The sequence below is a fragment of the Saimiri boliviensis genome, chromosome 16, assembly GCF_048565385.1.
Source record: "Saimiri boliviensis isolate mSaiBol1 chromosome 16, mSaiBol1.pri, whole genome shotgun sequence".
In the NCBI taxonomy this organism is placed as follows: domain Eukaryota; kingdom Metazoa; phylum Chordata; class Mammalia; order Primates; family Cebidae; genus Saimiri; species Saimiri boliviensis.
Genome location: NC_133464.1, coordinates 63052053 through 63063851, shown reverse-complemented (window position 1 = coordinate 63063851; position 11799 = coordinate 63052053). Strand labels below are relative to the sequence as shown.

The 11799-nt window shown below is 39.6% G+C and overlaps 1 protein-coding gene across 4 annotated transcripts in view; it reads left to right on the top strand.

The window, feature by feature from the left end:
• Positions 1-11799, top strand: part of LRCH1 (leucine rich repeats and calponin homology domain containing 1) — a 219495-nt gene that overhangs the window by 94309 nt on the left and 113387 nt on the right. The window lies entirely within an intron of this gene.

Below are 11799 nucleotides of genomic sequence, written 5' to 3'. Positions count from 1 at the left end.
CGTATGTGAATGTGTTGCATTTGCTGCAGAGCTCGAGATCCTCTTGACCTTTGCAGGGGGGTGGGTAGTTTCGGCTTTCCTTATGTTTTTATTTGTTATTTGTAAAGGATATAATAAAAGAAAATCTAAGTGATTGAGGATTATGGTTAACTGAAGTGTAATAGGCTGTTTTACAGTATTACACTTCAAAAGCATCCAGCAAAGATAAAAGTCCTGGAAAACTTTCTGGTTTGGTCATTTTTATTATGAAAGCCATTCTTTTTTCCAGCAAGAACATTTCTTTTATGGTTGAGAGTGTCAATATTTATGTAATTAGCAACTCACAGTAGTGCCTTGTTTCTTTCTTGATTATAATCCCGGAATGACAATAAAACACCAACGAAGTGCATCCATAGCATCCACACAGCCTGCTTCTCTGCGTTTTTTCTGTCTCCAGGTAGAGAAGCCCACTCTCTTCTCTGATCCCAGCATAGTAATGTAAATTTGGGCATGCAGAAGGTCAGTGTTCCTTAGCATCCTTGGGATTCATTTTGTTTGCATTTCCCAAAGTACTCACCTTGCAGCAATTGTCAGATCCCTTAACTAGTAACTAGTCTTCTTTGAATTATGGTATCACTGGCTGGTAAGAGACTGTTACCAGCTGCTCAGCTTTAGTCAGGCAACAAGGTATTGGTTACACTTCAAATATTTAACTGTGTAATTGAGTGAAGGACGATTGAACTCTAAAGCCTCACAATGGAAAGTTTCTGAGAACTCTGCTTTCCCTGTCACATCCCAGAGAATCCCTAGTCTCCTGCCCTCCTCTCATGCTATCTGCAGGACTGCTGTTAGCCTGCTCTGCCAGGAAGATGGTCCGACACACACCCCTGTTCCCTGCCCAGGGTCTCGGGACCCCTGTCCCAAGCAGAGTCCCAAGCAGTGTTGTACTGCCAGGAAGCCCTTTGGGCTTTTCTGCACCCTTGGAGACCCATATCCCTGCAGATACCTGTACTCATGTCTGTTTCCCACACTTCTCTCTAGAATTTAAGTCATGAGCTGTGTGTCTCCCTCCCTGCACTGGGAGATTATCAGAGGAGGCCTGGTGTCCTCATTTTAGTTCATTTTTTTTTTATCTGTCATATGTTAAACTCCAGACACTGCTAACTGCTTTGCATGCAAAATCTCACTTCTTCTTCTCAATGTTGATAAGGTACAAATGAACCAAGCACATACAGTTGGCACTACGATGAGTGAGGGAATAGGTACACTGATCATTGAATGGAGCTAGAGAAAACTCTTAGGTAAATTGAGTACTAATTTAGTGGAAAGGGAAACTTTCAAACTAACTTACAGATTTTTCACTTAATATACAGAACTATTATTTATGTATTTGTGTCTCATGGAACCCAGTAATGGCTAACATAAAAATGATAGAGGTTATTTACTCTGTGGCTGCCACTGCTTTAAGGGCTTTATGTGTATCATCCCATTCAACGCTTTCACTAATTCAGTGGAGCCAGTACTAGTAGTATCCTCATGTTACAGATGCAGAAATTGAGGTGTGGAGAAATTAAATAATTGCTTCCAAGTTCATGCAGCTAAGTGGTGGGACCAGAATTTGAACTCAAGCTGTCTGACCTGAGGACCTGGAACCAGGCTGGCTTTCCAGCAGGAAAGACGGTGCCCATCTTGGGCTGAGTGGAACATGGCACTGAAGACATTGGCTCTTCCTTCTGGAGAAAATATTGGGGACCTGCTCAGAGAGCCCTTACTTTTAGTAATAAATATTCAATTCAAGGATTATTTATTAAGCTCTTACTGTACAACAATGAACGAAGACCCTAATCTTCATGGAGCTTACATTCTAGGAGGGGAAGAGAGAAAATTCACATCTATCTACATGACTAAATTACATCTAGTCACTTAGTAACGTTGTTATGTTAGAAGGTTATTTATGTGCTAAGATAAAAAGAAAATATAGAACAGAGGAAGAAAGTTAAGGTGGTTATGAAAGAAGTTTCAAGTAGGTGATCAGGGAAGACCTCATGGTTCATACTGGATAATTATCACATCTCTGCCGTTTGACCTGACTTTTTTGTTGACCTGTTAAGAGACGCAGGCTGAGATCTTGCCTCACTCAAAACTTGTAGGGAACCGCTTAATATTTCTGCCCACTTAACCCTGGAAGCATCGGGTGGTTTAGTCTGCAGAGTCGGCGTGAGTCAGCCCGTGGGTTCTGCTTTATTGGCTGGGTAGCACTCCCTTATTGCAGGGCGGTTCTGAATGTGTGCCCTGTGGGTGCTGAGTCATGGGGCTGGGTGGGGTGTCTAGAGGAGTGGGAAATGAGAGTCAGACGCCAATGACGTTGCGGAGCGGAGAGAGGAAGTTCAAGATGGATAGAAAGATGTAGCTGAGATTCTTCTAGAGGGACCCTTGCCTGCCTAGTTGTGAAGATGGGGATGGATTGTCCAAAGAGGGCAGGTGACCTTATATCCTACCTCTACCCAAGGACTATCTCCACCAAGGCAGTGGTCCCAGGAAGAGCAGCAAGAGGATGGAAATAACAGAGCAGTCCCGTCAGGACTGGGGAAACAGTGGGTTCCATGTACTTTGTGGTGGGCCAGGGCTTTAGGCGAATAAGTGACAGATTCATCTTTTACCCAGATACTAAGCCATCATGATGAGCACTAAGATTCTAAAATCAAATTTCTGTGATAACATGTTTATGGTGTCATCTGGTCTTGCTCTGTAGGACTGGTAATGATTTTGACTTTAACGATGAGAGCTTCTCTTCTGACCATGAAACAAGATGTTGCAAATGAGGTTCCCAGCTGTCCTGGTTTGTCAGCATGGCTGCTCGGTGGCTCTAGTGGCTAATAACTCAGGATGTTGCTGCTGGAGAGTGGGGAACTCGTCCAGATCCTCCTGAGACACCACTTTCCTTTTTCATACAAAAACAACACCATGCTTCCAATCGTGCTGACTGCACACCAGATTCCATTGACTGTTTTTCTACCCTACCCTGCTTATTTTTATTCATCTGCTTACTTTATTTTAGGGATTTGCAAAGCTTGTCTTGGCAGTGGTGTCTCTTATTGTTTTATTTCTGGCCGCACGGCTTTCATGTGAATGCTTCAATTAAGAGGCGGACATGGGGAGGACGTGGTTCTGGGGTTCCGGTTTGCTGCCTAGGTGTGTTTGCACAGACTGAGCTGTGGCAACTCAGCTCCGTGCTGCAGGCATAGACTCGGGCTGGGATTCCAGCAGGAAAGGATAGTGCCCACTGTGGGCTGGATGGAGGATACATGGTACTAAAGATATGGGCTCTTATTTCTGGAGAAAATATTAGGGACCTGGCCAGAGGTCATTTACTTTTAGTACAGAGCTATAGAATATTTTTTTTTTTTTTTTTTTTTTTGAGACGGAGTTTCGCTCTTGTTACCCAAGCTGGAGTGCAATGGCACGATCTCGGCTCACCGCAACCTCCGCCTCCTGGGTTCAAGCAATTCTCCTGCCTCAGCCTCCTGAGTAGCTGGGATTACAGGCACGTGCCACCATGCCCGGCTATAGAATATTTTTAATGTCTGGTGATCAGGCACCTGAAATGGGTCTTTTTTTTTTTTTTTTTTTTTTTTTTAGCAAGCTATACCCACATGAACAACTGATCTTGCCCGTGTTCAGTCCTAGGAGGTGGAATCAGTAGATTCAAGACACGACTTTAATGTCATACAAACCTGCTTTAGTTCTTGGCTCTGCCACTGATTAACTCCATGTCGTTGGGGAAGTTACCCAACCTCTCTGGTTGTTACCGCCTGCATGTGATCGGGAATTATAGGAGGACCTGCTTCACTAGATTGTGATGAGGATTACGTGAGGGGAAAGAAAAAAACCCGCAAATTTTCTGCGATCATGGACAACTCAAAATATGCAAAGCTCCATTCCAGGTCAGTTTCCTGATGCTCTGATTATATCAGAAACTAGCTGAGGAGTTCAGACTAAGAATCTAACCTAGCAATGCTTAATTCTGGATTGGGTAAGATTTTCTTTCCCAAATTAGGTTATTTCTCAGGTACTAGCCTGGTATTCAAACCAAACTCCTTCCAGGAACTACCTCTGTCCTTAGGAGAGCAGCACCTGTGGAAGCTTGGTTTAGGTAGAGAAAGCTCAAATAGGCTGTATCATCTGCTCACCTGGGTTTCCCATACATAGCACAGTGGGAATCAACTGGACATCTCAAGAATCCTGATGTCCAAGTCACACTCTAAAGTTTCTGGCTATGAACTCCAGGCATTAGGACGTAAAAAACAAACGAACAAACAAAAACTCTCCAAATGATTCCAGTGTGCTAACAAGATTGAGAAATAGTACACAAATGTTGTGTTTAGGGAAATAGCTCATAAGCCTAATCACTAAGACCTCGATACAAGCATGTTTATAATAGAATTAGAGCAATACATAACAAAGACAAACACAAAATCTTGATCTGCATGTACCTGTAGCTTTTCAAAGCTTAGCTCTCTTTCTGTCACTCAGGCCATAGTGTGTCTTTTCACAGCCCTTGGCCCATTTGTCCCCCTTCTTTGGTCATTCAAGATAAAGATATGCATTGCCTTTTTAACATTTTCCTGTTATCTGTGAGCTCTTACTCTTTCTGTCTTTCCTGAGTGGGTGAACCTTCATTACGCGCACCTCGATGTGTCTGCCATTGTGAGTGGTGCCTTCTGGCATGGCTCTGGCCTTTCAAAGGCAGAGTTAGGAATGCTCATATCTCTCAGTGAGCCCTGAACTGACTGCCCGCTCATGTCTTTAATTCAACTAAGTTCTAGATTCGTTTATCTATCTTTTTTTTTCCTCTCTCTTTTAAAGAGAGACCAGATGCTGTTTTATTTCTTGGTTATCAGAACAGAAAAAAATTTTGAACATCTAAGTGTATCTTTTGCTCCTACTGTTTGTAAAGGGATTATCTATTCTGGATGATCAGAGTCCAAACATCTTGATCCAGACTCACTTCCCCTTCCCTTCTAGGTGTCTTCCCCATGGTGGGTTCCCAAAGACACAAGATGACTAATCTCATCTCTTGAGAGGCTCTGACCAGCTCTTAGCACAACTGCTTCTGGGATGCAGTGAGACAGCCAGGAAAGAAATTACTTGGAAGGAAAACACCAGAGTTTCCCCTCACGTCTGGAGATTGTGGAGGAAAAGAAGCAGGGAGAGCAAATATAATCTGTATTGTAAATAGTAATGAAAATAGCAGACCTATATACTAATTAGAGCATTAGTCTAGCATGTTTTTGGCAAATTGTTATTAATGATGCCATTAGTAAGTTTAGCCCAGAATTGAATATTAGCCAAATTTGTAAGTCATTTTGTAATTTATTTGTCTTACCATTACATTTTCCCCAAGTTTGAAAACAGAACACTTTTAAAATTCAGATTATAGGATGGAATATATGTTCTACAGTGAAATGTCAAATTCATTAAAATAATGTACCAATATTTAATTACAGTATTTGTGGGTTTGCATTGTATAGCTTTTAATGATAATTAACTGCTGCTATTAATCATGATGATGAAAGAAAATTTTTTGAATTTTGAATATTTTTCACTTAAAATATTTGAATTCAGAATACGTTTCACTTATTCACATGAATCTTTTTTTTTGTTTTTGTTTTTTTTTTTTTTGTTTGAGACGGAGTTTCGCTCTTGTTACCCAGGCTGGAGTGCAATGGCGCAATCTCGGCTCACCGCAACCTCCGCCTCCTGGGTTCAGGCAATTCTCCTGCCTCAGCCTCCTGAGTAGCTTGGATTACAGGCATGTGCCACCATGCCCAGCTACTTTTTTGTATTTTTAGTAGAGACGGGGTTTCACCATGTTGACCAGGATGGTCTCGATCTCTTGACCTTGTGATCCACCCGCCTCGGCCTCCCAAAGTGCTGGGATTACAGGCTTGAGCCACCGCGCCCAGCCTCACATGAATCTTAATTTTGAAAAGAATGTTAGAACTCATCTAGTTTTATATACTTTAATATTACCTATTCAGAAACAGAGGCTTAGAAAATTGAGTAACTTTCTCAAACGTCTCAGGTGGTTGTAGATTTAAAACTGGTCTTCTGCTCTTAGGTTAGAGTGGTTTGTCTTATTAATTTGATGTCCTATTGCCCTTTAAAAGATTTGTAGCTGGCCAGGCATGGTGGCTCATGCCTGTAATCCTAGCACTTTGGAAGGCCCAGAGGGGTGGATCACCTGAGGTCAGGAGTTTGAGATCAGCCTGACTAACATGATGAAACCCTGTTTCTACTAAATACAAAATATTAACCAGGTGTGTAATTCCAGCTACTCAGGAGGCTGAGGCAGGAGAATCGCTTGAACCCAGGAGGCAGAGGTTGCAGTGAACTGAAATCATGGCATTGCACTCTAGCCTGAGCAACAAGAGTGAAACTGTCTCAAAAAAAAAAAAAAAAAAAAAAAAAGGGTTGTAGCTCTGTAACAGTATTACTGAAAAACTACTACTTTCTTCTTGCTTAAAGAAACATTAGTGACACTGAAATCACAAAAACACTATCATTGCCTAAAATAGTTACTGAAATATTCTACGCACATATATTCTATATCTTTTTCACTCAACTAGATAGTATAGTTCAAGCAATTCTCAGGAAAGGTAAAGTTTGGAATATAAACCGGACCCTCAGTGGAACTTTGTTTGAGTTGAACCTGAAGGACACGACACATGTAAGTTTCCTGGGCAAGTTTCCCGCACCGTAGCACATCAAGATCACTGCATCTAGTAAAGAGTTTCGAGAATAAAGAACACAAGAGACTTCTGGAATTTTTTCTATTTAGATTCTAAACATTCATGAAAGGAAGATTGCTTCCATATTTTTCTTAATTTAATACGAGGAACTTCACAGTTTGCTCTGGCCTCTTTTTAAGTGAAACAGAATTCTTCGTGTACAGAAAGAATAAGAATGCTGATAAGAGAATGAGAGATGTGTATATATGCATACACACAATTACATATGTCATAATGTGTATATATTACATATCCTAATCAAATAAGCAACACATCGTTATTTCAAGAGACACAAAAGTATCTACAGTGAGAAGTCTTCCCCCTGTTCATTCCTGCCTGCCTAGCGAGAGATCCTTTCTTCAGCAACCACTTTAAACAGTTTCTTGTGTAGCCTTCCAGAGATAATCTACTCACATTAATTGTGGAAATATTCATTAAAAACCACAAATACTATACGTACTGTCTGACAACTCACTTTGTAAAGACATTTAGAATATATTTTGAAGTTTGTTTTGTATCAGCATATATAGAGTAGCTTCATTTTTATGAGTACATAGTATTAGTGTTCCATTATGGAATATAATATTTAACATTACGTTCCATCACACAAAATAGAATTCATATTATGTTAATATTGATTGATTTAATTTTAGCATATTTATGATGTTTGTTAATAGTATATTAATACTTAACTAGTCCTCTATTTCATTTGCCTTCCATCTGTTGATGTTTGAAACGATACCAGCCAGGCTGGTGGCTCATGCCTGTAATCCCAGCACTTTGGGAGGCGGAGGTGGGCAGATCACCTGAGGTGTTCAAGACCAGCCTCGCTAACATGGGGAAACCCCATCTCTACTAAAAATACAAAAAATTAGCAGGGCATGGTAGTGCATGCCTGTAATTCCAGCTACTCAGGAGGCTGAGGCAGGAGAATCGCTTGAATTCAGAAGGTAGAGGCTGCAGTGAGCTGAGATCACGCCACGCCACTCCAGCCTGGGTGACAGACTCCATTACAAAAAAAAAAGAAAAGAAACCGTGCCAAAAACTATGTCATTTGCATATGTGTAAGAATATCTGTAGATGAAAAAGATTGCTAGGTTAAAGTATATGTGCATCTATAATATTTATAAATATTACCAAAATTTCTTTCATTTGCAGCACCATGTCCTCAGGATTATGATGTGTTTATCAGATTTTTTATATTCACCATTCTAATAGGTGAAAAATACTATCCCATGTGGTTATAATTTGTGTCACTCTAATTTGAGTGTGGTTGATCCTTTTTTCATATGCTTAAGAGCCATTTGTATGTCATTTTCTGTGAGCCATCTGTTCATATCCATTTTTCTTTTCTTGTTTACGATTTCTTATTGCTGTCGACTGTAGAAGCTCTTTCTGTGTATAAAAAATTTGCCTATTGGGTTTATGAATCATAGAGCTTTCCATTCTCCCCTATTACTTGTCATACATGTTTATGGTGAAGTTTTTGTTTTAAAACGCCATACTTTCATATGTGTGTTGAATTTGGCACTCTTGCTTTATACTATTCACGCAAAGCCTTCCCCATTTTGAGATCTAAACATAGCCACGTGTTGTTCTGGTGCCATTACGGCTTCACTTTTCACAGTTGATCCTTTGATTCATCTAAGATTTATTGAGATAAAAGACGTGACATCGGTAGTCATCATTTTGTTGTTGTTGTTTGTTTTAGATGGCTACCCAGTTTTCTCAAACTACTGACCTTGTGTCTTTTCCCTGTTGATTTGAAATGCCACCTTTATTGCATACTTCAGTGGTCCCCAACCTTTTTGGCACCAGGGACTGGTTTTGTGGAAGACAAGGTTTTCCCCAGACCCGGGTGGGGGATGGTTTTGGGATGATTCAAGTGTATTACTTTATTGTGCACTTTATTTCTGTTATTATTACGTTGTAATATGTAATGAAATAATTATATAACTCACCATAATACAGAATCAGTGGGAGCCTTGAGCTTGTTTTCCTGCACTGGACGGTCCCATCTGAGGGGAGACAGTGACAGATCATCAGATGTTAGATTCTCATAAGAAGCAGGCAACCTAGGTCTCTTGCATATACAGTTCACAGTGGGGTTTGCGCTCCTAGGAGAATCTGATTTGATGGGAGGTGGAGCTCAGGTGGTAATGTGAGCAGTGGGGAGTGCCTGTAAATACAGATGAAGTTTCACTTGCTGGCCTGATGCTCACCTCCTGCTGTGAAGATCTGTACCAGTCTGGTCTGTGGCCTGATTTCCATATGAATGTATCTTGACCTATTTCCCATCTTGGGAATTAAATGCCATTGACCTTCCCATCTATCCACCATACTGCTCTGTGACGTTTTTTTAATATCTAGGAGGGCTCATCCCCTCTGGGCTCTTTTTTGTTGAGAAATACTTTACTGTTTTCACATTATTTTACCATGTGATCTTTAGAATCAACTTGTGTAACAACGCCAACAAATTTTTTAAAATTCTAGAATTGTATTTATAAATTTGTTTAAATTGTATTAAATCATATAAATCACCTTTTAAAATTTTGCCTTCTTTAACAGGATGGAATATCATTTTCAATTAGTTTAAATTATTTTTTGTATTAGTAGCATTTTAAAGTTTTCTTCATATAAATTTTGCACATTCCTTAAGATTTGCTGGGGATTTTGCGCTTTTGCTTTTATCATAAATTATATCTCTTCTTTTGTGCCATTTTTCTGGTGTGTGTAAAATATATAAAAATATCCCTTAATAAGTCTGTTTAAAATGAATATTGTATTCTACCAAATGCCTTTTATATATCCTTGGAGATAATCATATACCATTTCACTTTGGTCTATTTATAAGGTGAATTGTTTTGATAGTATAAGATCCTCTATGCGGTCATAAAAAAGGATCAGTTCATGTCCTTTGCAGGGACATGGATGAAGCTGGAAACCATCATTCTCAGCAAACTAACACAGGAACAGAAAACCAAACACTGCATGTTCTCACTCATAAGTGGGAGTTGAACAATGAGAACACATGGACAAAGGGAGGGGGAATATCACACACCGGGGCCTGTCGAGGGGTCGGGGGCAAGGGGAAGGATAGCATTAGGAGAGATACCTAATGTAGATGATGGGTTGATGGGTGCAGCAAACCACCATGGCACATGTATATCTATGTAAAAACCTGCACGTTCTGCATGTGAATCCCAGAACTTAAAGTATATATGTCTTTGTATTCCTAGAATAAACTCCATTCCTTCAGGGTATGTTAATCTTTTTATATGCTTCTCATTCCTGTTCGCTGTTTTTTATTTTTTTATTTTTTATTTTGAGACAGAGTCTTACTCTTGTCACCTAGGCTTGAGTGCAGTGGCATGATCTCAGCTCACTGCAACCTCCACCTCCGAGATTCAAGTGATTCTCATGCCTTAGCCTCCCAAATAGCTGGGACTACAGGCACACAGCACCATACCTTGCTAATTTTGTTGAGTTTTAATAGAGACAGGAGTGAGGGGTTTTACCATGTTGGTCAGGCTGGCCTCAAAGTTCTGACCTCAGGTGATCCACCCACATCGGCCTTCCAAAGTGCAGGGATCACAGGTGTGAGCCACTGTGCCTGCTTCTGTTTGCTGTTTTTTAAACTAAGGATTTACATCAATATTTAGAAGGGATATGAATCTCCCTTCTAAATATTGTGCACCTTCTTTGTTAAATATACAATATAGTATCAATATTATATCTTACTTTCTAAATAAGAATTGGCAAACCTCCCTTTGTTTTATATGGATTGGAGTAGTTTAAATATAATCAGAATTATTACTTAAAAGTTTGTTAGAATTTTCCCTCTGAAGCCATCTAGTCCTGGTTTTGCTTATTTGTATATTTATTTATTGGCGGGAAGGTGATTCTTCTTCCCTCCAATATGTCAAATATAAATATGTCAATATCATAGAGATAACGTCAATATCTGTGATATTGACAGATGAAACAGACGTTTCATCTGTGATAGTGACTTATTTATATTTTCTGTGTCCTCCTTCCTTGGCTAAGGTGTGGTTCCTTAAATATATGTTACGTATTATTTACTGAAAATCTTCAGTTACTGTTTGAGTCTCTCCTGCTACAGGGTGAGGTTATCTATTATTGTTGAGTTGTTTTCAGGAGTGGTGGTTCTTTCCTTATATTTTATGCTTTATGGAATTTGACAGTCATGTCTCCCATTCATTTAGATATTAAGATATTAAAGACTATTGAGATATGATATTAAGGACTATTGCATAATTTTATCATTGGGATGGTAATACTGTAGATCATACTGTATGGTTACACTGCTCTGTGGACTGATTGCTGTCTTTGATACATTTGGCCAGTGGTGTTGAGTTTTCCTGCTGACTGTGCCTCATAGCGTCTGTTCTTAACAGACACAATTTATCTCAGTCTTATATATTATAGGCTCTCAGTAATTTTAGTGAATAAAATACTTCATTATTGTCTGTTATGTGTTCATTTATAAAGGATGTAAAAGTCATATTCCTACAAAAATTAGCCAGGCATGGTAGTGCTCGTCCCATCTACTTGGGAGGCTGAGGTGGGAGGATCACCTGAGCCCGGGAGGTTGAGATTGCGGTGAGCTGAAATCATGCCAATGCAGATCGGCACAGGCAGCAGAGTGAGATCCTGTCTCAAAAAAGCGGAAGCAAAATGGAATTAATAGTTTTGGTAAATATTTGTCAGATATATTCGAGGATAGCATTTTACATACTTGTCTGGTAGAATGAATTGGAAATAATTTTTAGTTACACTGAAAATTCTTTAGAGAGCTAAACGGTTTTGGCAGTATTTTTGCTTTTCCAAATCCCACATGTCCCAGAATTTGGCAAAGAAATAGAAATCGCAATGCTATACTGACAAAGGTGAGAAAAAATGATAAAGTTGGTCAAAACGTATAATGCTAAGAAAAACAGTGTTCATGGTTAATAAAAGTGTATTGATTTTGTTCAAATTTTGTTGAGAAAATATTCTCTCCTTTTCT